Consider the following 15,604-nt stretch of genomic DNA (forward strand, 5'->3'; position numbering starts at 1 on the left):
ACGTTTCTCCCTTTGACCGGAACCTCCTATCATTCCATCTCTCCCCAAACCTACTCATTGCCCTCATCTCTACCTCCAACCTCTCCACCTGTAGGATTTTCTCAGGCTATCACTCCTGCTCTGACTTCACTTTTCCCATCTGTAATTTATAATCTAACCAGTCCCTGAGGTGCACAGCCTTTGAGATGCGGGTTTTAAATTATAGCCTTTTAAAATATTTGTTTGATTTTGGTACTTCTTTTCTTCCTTCTCATTCTTCTTCTCCTTCTTTTCCTTCTCCTCCTTTTCTTTCTTCTTTTTCTTCTCTCTTCTTCTTCTCTTCTTTCCTCTTCTCTTCTTCTTCTCTTCCTTCTTCCTCTTCTTTCTTCTCCCCTTCCTTCTTTTTCTTCTTCCTTTTCCTCCTCCTCTTCTTCTTTTTATTCCACCTCTTTGAGATAGTCACTCAATAAGCATTTGCTGTGTGCCCATAATGTGCCAAGCACTGTACTAAACTCTGGGTATGTAAAAGAAAGCAATTTTAACTCTCAGGGAGTCTCAGCAGTGTGCCATAATGGAGAGGAGGCCAAACAGGGAGTTAGGCAGACATGAGTTCAAGACTGGCCTCTGTCATATTCTGGCTGTGTGACCCTGGGGAAGTCATTGACCCGCTCTTTCAGTGTCCCAAGCAAATCTGTAAGTCTGTTTGGTTCTGAACAGAAGACTCTCTTCACCAGAGAGGGATTTTCATGAGTTTCCTATACCGATGAAATTAGAAGTTTGAATTGAAAAACAAAACACTCATGAATGAATGATTTTTAAAAAAAGCCAATGAATGTTTCCTATGTAGGAATAATAATAATAATAATAATAATAATAATAATAATAATAATAATAATAATAATAATAATAATAATAGCTAAAATTGGGGCAGCTAGGTGGCCCAGTGGATAGAGCACCGGCCTTGGAGTCAAGAGGACCTGAGTTCAAATGTGGCTTCAGACACTTAACACTTACTAGCTGCGTGACCCTGGGCAAATCACTTAACCCCAACTGCCTCACCCCCCCCCAAAATAGCTAAAATCAATATATCACTTACTATGTGTCAGGCACTGTGCTAAGCACTTTACAAATATTATCTCTTTTGATAATAAAACAGCTCAGAGTTTTGACAACCCTGGGAGGGAGGTGCCATTATTATCCTAATTTTACATATGAGGAAACAGGCAAACAGGAGTTAAGTGACTTGCCCAGGGTCACACAGCCAGTCAGTATCTGAGGCCCGATTTGAACTCAAATCTTGCTGACTCCAGTTCCAGCACTCAAGCCACCCTATGATGTTAAGTTATTTCAGTTGTGTTCTATTTTCCATGACCCCATTTAGGGTTTTCTTGGCAGAGATACTGCAGGGGTTTGCCATTTCCTTCTCCAGCTTGTTTTACAAATGAGGAAACTGAGGCAAACAGGGTGAAGTGATTTGTCCAGGGTCACACAGCCAGAACATGACAGAGTCCGAGGCTGGATTTGAACTTATGAAGATGAGTCATCCTGACTCCAGGTCTGGTACTCTATGTGCTCTGGCGCCACCTGGCTGCCCTACCCTATGATATGCATTGAGCTAAGCACTGGAAGTTCAGAGGGAAAGACCAGACAGTCCCTGCCCTCAGGAGCTTACATTCTGAAGGTGCTTTCCTTCTAAAAGGGGAAGATCCCAGATAGAGGGGTAGCAGCAGCTTTGGAATGGGTAAGAAGCCGTGGTAGCAAGGAATTGGAAGTTGAGGGGGTGCCCATCAATTGGGGAATGGCTGGACAAGTTGTGGTATATGAATGCAATGGAATGCTATTGTGCTGTAAGAAATGATGAGCAGGAGGAGTTCAGAGAAACCTGGAGGGTCTTACGTGAGCTGATGATGAGTGAGATCAGTAGAACTAGAAGAACATTGTACACAGTATCATCAACATTGAGTGTTGACCTACTGTGATGGACTATATTCTTCTCACCAATGCAATGGTACAGAAGAGTTCCAGGGAACTCATGATAGAAGAGGATCTCCAATTCCAAGAAAAAAAAAAAAAAGAACTGTGGAGTATAGATGCTGATTGAACCATACTATTTCTTTCGTTTTGGGTGCTGTTTTTTTTTTTTTTTTGAGGTTTTGCATCACTGCTCTGATTTTTTCTCTTGTAACAGGATTAATGCAGAAATAGGATTAATGTTATTATGTGTATATATATATATATGTGTGTGTGTGTATATATGTATATGTATATAGATATATAGATATAACCTATATCAGATTGCCTGCTGTCTAGGGGAGGGGGGAGGGAGAAAAATCTGAAATTGTAAAGCTTGTATAAACGAAAGTTGAGAACTATCTTTACATGTAACGGAAAAATAAAATACCTTATATGGAATGGGTAAGAAGCCACTGGTCCCAGAGCAGGACAGCAGGTGACTGGCTGACCAGAAAGTTGGATGGGAGAGGAAACTGAGGCATGCCCTTTCCCCCACCCCCACCGCAGGGGACTCCAGTAGCTCTCCTGGAGGAGTAAAGGGGGCAGCAGTCCCAGGCTGAGGGGAGAATTAGGAGACCTTCCCCACACCTTCCTCCAAGGGCAGTGGGAGCCAGGCTGGTTCAGCTGACTTTCTTTTCTTCCAGGAGGGAGGGATAAACTTGCCTCCCATGCTTGGACATCTAGGTTGAACAGTGGATAGAGCACTGACCCTGAAGTTGGGAGGACCTGAGTTCAAATTTCACCTCAGACACTTATTAGCTGTGTCTGGGCAAGTCACTTAACCCTAATTGCCTTAAACATCCTTACTAGCTGTGTGACCCTGGGCAAGTCACTTAACCCCAATTGCCTTAAACATTTGGGGGCCATCATCCTGATCTATATCTTGCCACTGGCTCTGGAGCAGAGAGTGAGGCTAGTGACCTTGCACAGCCCTTCCTCGCTTAAATCCAATTTAATGTAAGTCATAGCAACACCCCGATGTCATGGTCCTCTTTGGGAACAAAGGACCACCACCACCAACAAGATGCTGTACTCATAATTTCCTCCTGCCAAGCCCATATCTTCTTTGGGTTGCCAGGCCCCATCAGGGAGAGAGGGGTCACAGCTAACCTTTGAGGGAGGTGAGGAGGGATGCCCATGTCTTTCCTGGATGTTGAGAAATGCTCTCCTAGTGTACAGTGGACCTCCGACATTCAGCTTGCTCCTATAGGGAGGGGGCTTATTAACTCCAGGAGAAACTCAGAAGATGGAGATAGACGGAGAGCATCCATCACCTGCGCCCACCAGGCCCCGGCTGCTGAGCTGGTGTCTCCAGCCTTCTTCTGACTGCCTCATGGGATAATGCGCTCATAGCTGGATTATGCGCTCATAGCTGGAAGCCATAACGCTATCTAATCCAACAAGGGAAGAGAATGAATGGCCCAGGGTCCCAGAGCTAGTGAATGTCAGAGGCCAGGCTCCACCCACTAAGCCATAGTGCCTCTCAGTAGACCCAGGGATACCAGGTGAATTTGCTCTAGAATAGACAACCCATTGTACGCAGCACGAGATAACCGATGGGCAAAGTGCTTCAGAAAGCCCAAAGCTCTCAAAGGAGTAGGAGGAACTATTACTAAAGGCATAATACACACATTTATTCCGTTCCTCCATTTCCCAGCTGCCATTTTCCTTTTTCCCAAAGGGATTCTGCCCTATTCTTTCTCTTCTCTGAATAGCAAGGGTTTTTTTGTGTGTGTGATTGATGCTGTTGTAGCTCCTGCAGGAGATCAGTTACTATTGCCTGGCTCAGTTTTCTCATCATTCTATGCCTCGGAACAGAACATAGCACTGTGTCCTTTTCCCTGTCCATAAAGGCCTTGCTGCCTGGCCAGCCCCTTGGGGTGGGGGGTTTCCATGACCATTTGGCAATCGATAGTCTCCCATTTGCTTAGATACTCTGTGTCTTGCCAGTAAGAAGTTCCTCCCTGTGAATCTGTCTCTTGGGTGTGCCAGTTGAGAATTTCCAGATGGGGCTTTGTCCAAAAAAAAAAAAGCTAGCCTTGGCTTCCACTGTAACTTTGGGAGCTATAGAACTGGCAGTAGTCCACTGCCATCCAAGAGTTTTTCAGTTTTTCCCAAAGTTTTCACAACAACTATTATCTAAGTGGTGAGCTCCCCATCACTGGAGATGTTCAAACAAAACTTGAGGACATCTCTAGATTCTTCTAAGGTTCTGTTCTGCCTTTCTCGATTCCTCTTAGTTGTCACTGTTCTCTCCCACAAATTATCATATGTGTATTTATATTTTGGGAGCAGCTAGATGGTGTGGTGGATAGACTGCTGGACCTGGAGTCAGGAAGACCCATCCTCCTGAGTTCAAATCCAATCTCAGACATTTATTAGCTGTGTGATCCTGGACAAGTCACTGAACCCTGTTTACCTCAGTTTCCTCATCTGTCAAATGAGCTGGAGAAGGAAATGGCAAACCACTTGCCAAGAAAACCTCATGAAGAATTGGACATGACTGAAAGTTTTATTTATTTTTTAAAGTAATAAACATTTTGGGGTTCCAATTTTTATCTCTCCTGCCCTCCCTCCCCTCCCCCTTCCTTGAGGCAGTAAGCAATCAGGTATGGGTTATACATGTACAATTATGTAAAACATTACCATATTAGTCATTTTCTATAAAAAGACTCAAGTAAAAAAAAAAGCACAAAATAGCCTGCTTCGTTCTGTGTTCCATCAATATCAGTTCTTTCTCTGGAGGTGGATAGTATGTTTCATCCATAGTCCTTTGGGATTGTCTTGGATCATTGTATTGTTGAGAATAGTTAAGTCTGAAAGATTTATTTTTACATATCGTTTACATATTATGGAATACCTTTGGGATTAATGAAAATGGCAGTTGGGAAATGTTGACCCACAGTTAATGTGTATATTTTTCTAAGCATCATCATAATAATCCTTCTGGCTTATTTAGATCTTTGTTCTTACCAAAGCACTTTCCCCATCCATTCTTTTCTCAGTCTTACCAGACCTATTTGCTCTCATGAAAGGCATTTTTTTTTTGCAGGGCAATGAGGGTTAAGTGACTTGCCCAGGGTCACACAATGAAAGGCATTTCTGTTGCATGGTCTCTCCACAGAGAGTCAGTGTGATGTGAGTGGCGGATTTGGAGCCACTTGCTTCGTCTGTGACATTTACTGGCTGCGTGACCGTGGGCAAGTCCCATAATGTCTTGGATCTTCAGATTCTTCCTCTGTAGAACAGAGATGATAAATAGCTGCAGCTATTACAGTTGTGAGGATTAAATGGGACCAGGTTACCAAAGCAAAAGTTAGGGCGTGATAAAAATGTATGCTATGGTGCTTATTGTAGCTATTATTAATTATTAGTCTGGACCTAGTGCAGTCTAAACATCTCTGCACATAAACTCTGCCACTAATGAGCCAAGTGGCCTTGGGCAAGTCAGTCTCCCCTGCTGGGCCTCAGTTTTCTCATCTGTAAAATGAGTAGGTCGGGCCAAGTGATCTCTCAGGTGGACTGACAGACCTTTCTCCATTTGGAGGGTCAACAGGGAGGGTGGCTCCAACCCATTCATCTTGGGGGCACCCCCCATCACTGAAACTTAATCAGGGATTTTTTTTTTTGTTCCTTTTAACAAGGTCTCAATGGACATGCCCACACCTTCTGAGAGGAGCAGTTTGGACTTCCAAATAAAGGGTCATCTTGTTAGGATCATCACATTGAGAACTGATTTCAGATGGATCCTCTTTTGTGGTTTTGGGACCCCCCACTGTCTCTTGTGCTTATAGATACCTCCAAACTTCTTGTTGGATTGGATTGCTTCTGTCTGAAACAGTCTGACTTGGAGTCAGATAAATCTAGATTTAAATCCTATCTTTGACACTGTGTGACACTGTGTGAATTGTCTAACCTCTCTGAGTTACAGGTTTTTTTCATTTATGTAGTTGGGGCAGGAGTGTGTGTATGGAGGGGGGAGTCAGCTCTTGAGAGGAAGGGTGAAGAGGAGACCCTCTTTCCTCTCTCCACTATTGGCCCAGCAGTCAGAAGGCCTAAAAACAAGTCAGGTCAGGAGATGGTGTTGAGGTGTATGACCCTGGAAGTGAAGAAGAGAGCCAGCTATGAATTCAAGAGGGAATTAGACATGGTGGTCAATGATCCATCTGTGGAGAGATGCAGTCCTGGGGAACCCCCAGGACCCCCCAGAATGAGGACACCCATGAAAAGAGAAAGGACACTGGGGCCCAGGAAGGCCAGAGGTGTGGGTTTCTATGCTTCTCTCTCTCACTGTACTCATGCACATGTCCACTCTTCCTACCAATGATGTGTGTATTTGTGGCAGAGTGTGCTCCAGGTTTACCAGAAGAATGTTTTATAGCCATTATTCTTACTATGATATCACAGTAAATGCCTTTGCTTTGAGCCAGTGGTATCTACTGGCTGATTATTAAAGTTAAGTGCACCAGTGGGGCTCATGAGCTGTCATTTTAGGAGGTCAAATCTGCAGCCTTTAAATGCTTAATTGGAGAGGTAGCCCTGAGGATTGTGACTTCTACACTGAATTAGATGTACTTTCTAAAGTACCTTTTAATTCTAAAGTTAAATGCTCTGTTTCTAGGATATTTGAGGGGGCTTTTCAGTTTTGCGTTGAAGTTACCAAGTCTCTCATGCTTTATTTAGAATCAGCTTTGTTAGCCACATTTATTTATTTGTTTGTTGGCTTTTTCTTTATTTATTCACTCATTTATTTATAAATAAATAGTAATTTACAGGGAGATTTTCTCAGCCATTGCTGCCTCAAGAATTCTGAGAAACTGACATGATCAAAGAGCTTAAAGACTCTGGAATATATGCTAAAACATTCCTCTCTTTGCTTCCCCTAATGTGCTTCTATTGCTAATATATTATACAATATCATTTGTTATAGATAAATATTATATATTACATACCTATCATATTGATAGTAAATATAAATATATAAATATATGATATAGGGGCAGCTAGGTGGCGCAGTGGATAGAGCGCCGGCCCTGGATTCAGGAGAACCTGAGTTCAAATCCAGCCTCAGACACTTGACACTTACTAGCTGTGTGACCCTGGGCAAGTCACTTAATTCTCATTGCCCTACAAAAAAAATTTTAAATTATAGAAAGAAATATATGATATATGATGTTATAGTATATAATATCATATATCATATAACTACTGTTCTTGTATCTTATATCCTATAAATTAAAATTCTCTCCTAAAGGGGATGGTAACCATTTGTGTTTCTGTCCTGAGGAAGTTTTCAGGTCACTTTCAGAATATTATTTGTTGCCTACACTCCTAATTGGAGGACATGCTAAAATTCACTTAAAGGTCAGAAAAAATCAAGCTGTGATTTTTTTCATCCAAGCTCACAGATGCCATAAGTCTATCCATGGTATCCTTCTGAGTCCAGGGACCTTAGGTTAAACCCCCGTGTTTTAAGGGGTTATTTTGGGTTAAATCCCTGCATATGGCATTTTTCAGAACAGAAGTCAGAACGTTTTCTGGAGGGCCCTCTAGATATTTAAAGAACCAGATGCCCTAATAATTATAGCAGTTAACATTATATAGAACCTACTAGATGTCAGCCACTATATCTCATTTAATCCTCACAGCAACCGATCTGGGAGGTAGGTACTATTATCTCCATTTTACACCTGAGGAAACTGAGGCAGATAGAAATTGAGGGACTTGCCCAGGGTCACACGGCTAGGAAGTGTCTGAGGCTGGATTTGAACTCAAGTCTTCCTGACGTCAGGTCCCAAGCTCTCTGCACTGTGGTGCTCCTCTAGCTGTTGCAGTTGGACCGTCTTAATGGTTTCATCTTTTTTTTGGGGGGGGGGTGAGGCAATGGGGGTTAAGTGACTTGCCCAGGGTCACACAGTTAGTGTCAAGTGTCTGAGGCCGGATTTGAACTCAGGTACTCCTGAATCCAGGGCCGGTACTTTAGCCACTGCGCCACCTACCTGCCCCCGGTTTCATCTTTTTTAACAAATAAAGGTTTTGGGTTTTTTTGAGAGTCAATTACTTCCCTTCTCACCTCCTCAGAGTATCCCTACTTTATTCAGGAAAATGGAAGCCCCACCCCTACCCCCCGCACTTGTTCCTGCACCTCTAGACTCCATGCTTCTGTCTCCTTTAGTCCTCAGACACCAGCCTCACCGAGCAGGGCGGCTGCCACTTTGGCATCTGAGTGAGGTGGAGGATGAAGCTAAGGACCAGTGGCAGGCAGAAGCAGGGTGGGATGGGCCAGAGCTTTGGGAGAAACAAGAGACGAGCCCAGAACCTGTTCCTTCTCCAGCGGAAAAGGGGAGAAATAAGGACCAGATGGGAGGAGGAGGCCTGAACTCTGTTATACATGAGACTTTTCTCTGTTGGATGTGGGCATTTGTTCGGATCCCTGTGTCTGATAGCCTGGCTACTCACTATGCCTGTTCCAGACTGGTGACCGTCCCTGGAAGTAGAACCAGGGCAAGGCATAGGCAGGCAGCAGGGAAAAGGGACACTTTCAAATAGAATAACATCAGATGTTTCAACTGATAATTATCAGACCTGACATTCTGTGATCTATGTTCTAAGGCCCCTCCCAGCCCTGCCATCCCCTGTTCTAAGGCCCCTCCCAGCCCTGACATTCCCTGTTCTAGGGCCCCTCCCAGCTCTGCCATCCCCTGTTCTAAGGCCTCTCCCAGCCCTGCCATCCCCTGTTTTAAGGCCCTTCCCAGCTCTGCCATCCCCTGTTCTCAGGCCCCTCTGAACTCTCAGATTCTCTTGTTTTTGTTTTTTGCAGGGCAATGAGGGTTAAGTGACTTCCCCAGGGTCACACAGCTAGTAAGTGTCAAGTGTCTGAGGCCGGATTTGAACTCAGGTACTCCTGAATCCAGGGCCGGTGCTTTACCACTGTGCCATCTAGCTGCCCCCAGATTCTCTTATGATTACAGTTTCTTCATCCTCCTGTCCATTTTTCTCCCCATGGGTTCTCCCTCTATGCTCCTACCATATTTTGCTCTGATCTCTTTTTCTTTATTCTCTCATCTCCCTGATTGTCTAAGCAGGCTTCTCTGCCCTGTCCTACATTTTCCTCTTTCTCCCCCTGAGTTTTCTCTTTTCTTTCCCCTCTGTTTCCCTCCCCAGGCTGCTGGGAAGAGCCGTCTTGCTCTTTGAAGTCTCTATCTTTCCTCCTCCATAAATGTTTTTTGAACATGCCCCAGCACTTTGGCATCTTGAAAGGGAGCGGGCTTCCCTCCCTTTTGAAGGTTCTTCTTATCACATTTTTAATTTCTTCCTGTTTGAACAGGAATTTGCTCATCTCCCATGTTCTGCTGCCAAGTCTGCCCGCGTGGGAGAAAAAAATCCCAGCTCTTTCCATGGCATGATCAGAAGAGATGAGGCGGTATCTTTCACTGTGCATTTCACAATCTCTATTCTTCCTCTCACAAAAATCCTCTCGACTCTATTGTCCTGCTTCCCCTTTTCAAAGTCTATTCCAAAGCATTCTCACAGGTGCCTAAACAAACATTCTCTAATCCTATATTGTCAGGGACTGCTTCTCAGGAGCTGGGCTCAGAGGTCCCTTTCTGGTTTTGTCAGGTGTAGGTGAAATCCTCTGCCCCAAATACTAATGACTCCAATTTTGAGATTACTTTGGAGCCTGCAAAGTTCATAACAAACTGGTGCATTAGAGAGTGTAAGGACTAGCATCCTCTTTTTACAGATGGGGAAACTGAGGCTCAGAGTGATTAAGTGACTTGACCATGGTCTCACAGTGGAGGAACCAGGGTTCAAACCCAAGTCGCTTGACTCCAAGTCCCACACACTTCCCACTGCTTCCCACTGCCCCCTAACTTTGCCCTTCTTAGTTTATGCAAGTGTAAAGGTAGGGCATTTCCATCCATAGGAGCAAAAACTTTTGATTGGCACTGAGGCAGAAAGACAGGGAAGTAAAAGAAAGGCCCACACATGTGCCCACATAAAAGTTCTGGTGCCTCTTTGGTAGGCTGAACTGGAACTACTCAGGGTGTAATTTCCTGTGCATGCCACAAGATGGTGCTCTGAACTCATGCTGCTCCAGCTCCCTTTTTGGGTAAAGGTGTGAACAAGAGCTAAGTTGCTCTAAATGCTGAGTTACCTTATAGTACCTTTACATGTATGTGGATAAAACTTCCCTGGGTCCCCACCAGGAGTTCACCATTGCCAGCTGCTTGAGAATTGATTGTTAAATTTTCAGTGTAAGCATTTGTATTTTAGAAATTAGCAGGGGGCAGCTAGCTGGCATAGTGGATAAAGCACGGGCCCTGGATTCAGGAGGCCTTGAGTTCAAATACAGCCTCAGACACTTGACACTTAGTAGCTGTGTGACCCTGGGCAAGTCACTTAACCCCCATTGCCTGCAAAAAAAATAAATAAATAAAAGGGGAAAAAAGAGAAATTAGCAAATGCTACATGCGATTTATTGTTTTTCTAGACTTAAGAAAGTGATGGAGAAAATTTTCACAATGAAGATTAAACTTATGTGTTTATAAATGAACATGTTTTTCCCCTTCAGAGAACTGGTTGTTAAACATTTAGCAGAATATCTAGATGTGCTTTCCAGCTTTTTTGTTAGTTTTGTAGCTTGAATCTATTTTAGTATAGTCTAAGGGTCTGCATGCATTCTCCAAAATAGTCACTGATTTATCAAATGGCCCAGTCCCCATCCCATTTTCCACTTTTTATAGGGTCATAGTACTAGACCTGAAAAAGATCTTGGGGATCATCTTTTCATGACATGAAAAGATTATTCACTTATGTATAAACAAGAGGAGAGGTGGCCATTATGGGACTGTAATTGGGAAATATATAACTAAATAAATAAAAATATGGTAGAACATAGCTCATGTTAATAAATAGTTTTCTCAGCCAAAAAGTCACCAACAGGGATCTTTTTTTTTTTTTTTAAGTGAGGCAATTGGGGTTAAGTGACTTGCCCAGGGTCACACAGCTAGTAAGTGTTAAGTGTCTGAGGTTGGCTTTGAACTCAGGTACTCCTGACTCCAGGGCCAGTGCTCTGTCCACTGTGCCACCTAGCTGCCCCCCAACAGGGATCTTAATGCATGATTTTTCTATTTGAGTTTGATGCAACAAAAAATGAAAGATACAACATTAAAACTCCAGAGTAGCCGGATCCAATTTCTCCTCATAAGGTTTATATCTTCCACTCCTCCTATCCTATCTTCAACCTGGTTCTCACTTGAATAACTCAAATGACTTCTTTAAGGAAAGCACACTTTAGTACTGCTACTAAAATCTCACGGGAGAAGGAGAGAAGGGAACAGCTATTTATTAAATTCCTATTGGGTGCTAGGAACTGTGCTAAATGTTTTATAAATATTATCTGAATTGGGGGGGGAGGGAGAAAACCATCTCCCTGTCATCCAGTTCTTGGAGTGACTGTTTCTGAAATTTTTTCAGGGTTCCTTCAGGTTCCTAGGTAGCTGCTAGTGAAAACCCTGATGAATATTTGATGGGTTTGTCACTGGAGGATCTCCAATGAGGGAAGCATAGTCCTGATGTCTCTCAAGATTGTCTCCAGACCAGGTGAGGGGTCCCTAGTCAAACTGAAAGATGGATCACCCCTAAATTAGAACTGTAACCCTAAGCACACACTCCCCAGGAGCACTCAATCCCTTGCACCTCTGGTTTTTTGTTTGTTTGTGTTTTGTTTTGTTTTCAGCACTTTTCCATTCAAGCATGAGAAACTCTCTGTTCTTCTTTGTCTTGTCAGTTTCTTCATCTGTAAAATAAGTTCAATAATGTTGTTATTACTTAGCTCTGATGGGGCAGATCCTAGCAATGGGTGCCATGTTTATTTATGAAAACAAATCCCTAGGGATTTGTGTATGAGCTTAATAGCTTTTAGTGCTTCTTTCTAGTTTAAAAGAACAATAATCTTGGGGCAGCTAGGGGGCATGGTAGATAGAATGCCAGCCCTGGAGTCAGGATGACCTGAATTCAAATCTGGCCTCAGACACTTGACACTGGCTGTGTGACCCTGGGCAAGTCACTTTACCCCAACTGTCTCAAAAAGAAAAAAAAGGGGCAGCTAGATGGCGCAGTGGATAAAGCACTGGCCCTGGATTCAGGAGTACCTGAGTTCAAATCCAGCCTCAGACACTTAACACTTACTAGCTGTGTGACCCTGGGCAAGTCACTTAACCCCAATTGCCTCACCAAAAACAAAAAAAAAAAAAAGAAAGAAAACAAAAGAATAATAATCTTATGGAAGGGGAGGGTAGTAGGAGACATGGGATGAATTTAGATGAACTGTATCCTTTTTCTGAGATGTTTGGACCCCAGGGGGTTACATGGGACTATGATGAACTGGTTGCTTTTTTCAGGGTATGTGTGTGTGGGGAGGTGGTAGCCCTTTAAGCAAGGCCCTACTGGGACTCATCATGTAAGGAGATGCTACTGATCTCATACGGCTAGCAAGTGATGAAGGCAGGATTTGAACGCAGCTTTACCCGCCTGCAGGTCCAGTGTTCTATCCACTGGGCTGTACTGCTTCTGACTAATGTGGCATGTGCCGGGTCATGCCCTCAGAAGCCAGGGCCCCCAGGGTGAAGTCACCTAAGCCGGCCTCAGACGGGAAGATGAGTGAGGCACATTTAGGCCAATCCTTCTGCTTACTTTAGGGAAGGATTTGGGTGACAAATGGAAGCCACGTGCAAGGAGACGTGTAAATTCCCTACCATCCACCTCCGTCCACCAGAGCAGACCTCTGGGGATCTGAGAACTCCGACGAAGGGCCCGGAGGAGGGCCAGAAAAGGAAATCTTGGTCTTAGCCCAGCCTGGGTGTCTCACAAGCAGGCAGCACCAGCCAAGAACCAGGAGCCAACATGAGTGAGGAACCGCTGAGGGGGGTGGATTGGTTATAATTAAGAGACCTTGAGCGAGGGGGAGCGGCGCTCAGCCCTTCCAATGTCCCCGACTGACTCCCGGGCCTGACAAGATGTTTGGAAACCTTCCTCCTCCAGGGAACCACTGGCCAAGCTGAGTCCCCCACAGCCCAGGCCACCAAGGCAGAGCCATGGCCCTCCAGGCCCGATGCGAGATGAGCAAGGCACAAAGAAGGTGACGCTGAAGTCCCAGCAGCTCCCTATTGCCTTGAGGGCCAGCTACAAATGCCTCGTTCAAAGGCCGTCACAGACCAGCTCCAGTGGACCTTAGCAGCCTGGCTAGCATTGCCCTTTGTGCCTCTATGTCAGGCCGCATCGTCGGGCTTGCTGGTCTCCAAACACCACATTCCATCTTCCGGGCCTTTGCACAGGCAAGTCCCCATGTCTGGCTGCCTTTTCTCTCTACCCCTGATACTTAGGATCCCTAACTCTTTCAATGCTCACCTCGAGGAGTACAGTGGAGTGAGGGTTGACTCTAGAGTCAGGGGACTTGGATTCAAATTATGCTTATTACCTGTGGGGATGTATGGCAGGTCACTTTTCCTCCTTCAGATGGGGGCAGTTAAAGTAGATGACCTCTGGAATCCCTTCCAGGTCTGGAGTTTGAGGCTTCCCTTGATGTGAGCCCCCCCCCCCGAAACCCCTAATTGCTATCTCCCCATCCCCAGTGAAACCGCTTTGTGTAGTGCACGTCTAACAGTTATTGTAAGATAGAAGCGATTTGGGGCAGCTAGGTGGCGCAGTGGATTAAGCACCAGCCCTGGATTCAGGAGGACCTGAGTTCAAATCTGGCCTCAGACTCTTGACACTTACTAGCTGTGTGACCCTGGGCAAGTCACTTAACCCCCATTGCCCCACAAAAAAGAAAAAAAAAGAAGTGACTTGGGGGAGGGGAAGGAGGAGAGAGTTAATCAGAAGAGTTTCCATATCAATACTTTGATTGGAACCTTTGTTTATTCATCCTCTCTCCCTATAGCATATACCACTGATATCTTGTTAAATAGACCCAAGGCAACTATTTGAAGTTTCAGGGACAGGAGCTGCCTCCAAAAAGATCTGATTGACTCCTACCCTTGGGAGGACAGATGTTTATGGGAGGAGACGCCCAAAGTGAGCCAATCGCTTTCCTTGGCCTTTTTTACTTCTTCCCTGTTCAGAGTGCACCTAGGTTTCTGGGACTTTGCTGGAAGTGGAAGGGTTGTCAGAGGGAGCAGGGGAAAGTCCATGAATACCTAGGCCCTGTGGTTATGTCTTCTCCCTCCATCAAGAGCTTTGGAATAGAAGCCCCAAAGGCACCCTTCCTGAGCATTTTCTTTTGAAAAAAATTTTAATTTATTTTTTATTTTTTGTGGGGCAAAGAGGGTTAATTGACTTGCCCAGCATCACACAGCTAGTAAGTGTCAAGTGCCCGAGGCCGAATTTGAACTCAGCTCCTCCTGAATCCAGAGCCCTGCTTTATCCACTGTACCACCTAGCTGCCCCTTCTGAGCATTTTCTAGGACAAGAGATGGTAGTAATTAGAGCAGTGGGACTACCAAGAATTCCCACAGAAACTCATGACAAAGGTATGCACATGCATGTTTGCCTACATGGCCTGAAAGGGTCATTCATGGATGATGTCCTCGAACCCCAAATTCCTTGGTAGAGGAGGGGACATTCTGATTTCCTAGGTGGCATGAACCTAGAATCTAGCCTTCTAGACAGAGGAGAGAGATTTCTTGGGCTACCCAGGTCTTGCCCTCGGTGGAACCCCAAGTTCAAGAATTTGGAGATTTGGCTTTCTAGAGAGGAGAGTTCCTAAAAAGTGGAGAAAGAAGATTTGGACAGTGATGATCCTATGGGGGCCCCAGAATGTGTTTGCCTTCTGAGAGGAAGTGGCACCAAAAGGCTGGAAAAGATTGTGTAGGACTCTGGGAGAGGAATCTCATAGGAATTTCAGGGTATTCCCCCATTGGCAATCCCAAGTTTAGTTCCCTTCTGAAGGGAGATCATGGGCTACTGTGAGTGCCCCGTGCTCTTTTTGTAACTTTTTATGGGCTCCTCTAAGTTGTTTTATTTTTAATGTGGAGGGAAATACAGGCTGTCCTCTACTGGACATGCATTTTTACCTAAGTGCTTGTAGAGGAACTGGGAACTTTATTTCCCATATTTTTGAACACCTAGACATGAGCTATAAACAAGCTATCTTCAGATATTTTCCAGAGTCAAATATGGAAGGGAGCAATAACAAGCCAAAGAAAATTGATCTTTTACAGTCAATCCCTGGAGCTTCAATCTAATTTCTATGAGCCTTGAGCAAAGTGCTTAGCACAGTGCCTGGCATGTTAGTGGGTACTATATAAATGCTTATTTCCTCCTTTCCCAGGCCATGTGTTATGGAGATAATGGGGACAGCCTGGTGAGGTGGATAGAGTGCTCCTGGATTTGAATCCTACTTTTTAGCTAAGTAATTTCATGCCCGTTTTCCTAATCTGCAAAATGGACCACACAATACCTCCCTCATGGGCTTGTTGTGGCATGCTAGCAAACTTTAAAGCTCAGTAATGACTATGATGGGCTAAACAGTCCTTTGAAATTCACCCATCAGGCCTCTGAGTGTTTGGGGGGCCCTTAAAGAAATCGAGGGGTGCAGCTGCAACCTTAC

Source organism: Dromiciops gliroides, chromosome 1, assembly GCF_019393635.1.
Source record: "Dromiciops gliroides isolate mDroGli1 chromosome 1, mDroGli1.pri, whole genome shotgun sequence".
Taxonomy (NCBI): Eukaryota; Metazoa; Chordata; class Mammalia; order Microbiotheria; family Microbiotheriidae; genus Dromiciops; species Dromiciops gliroides.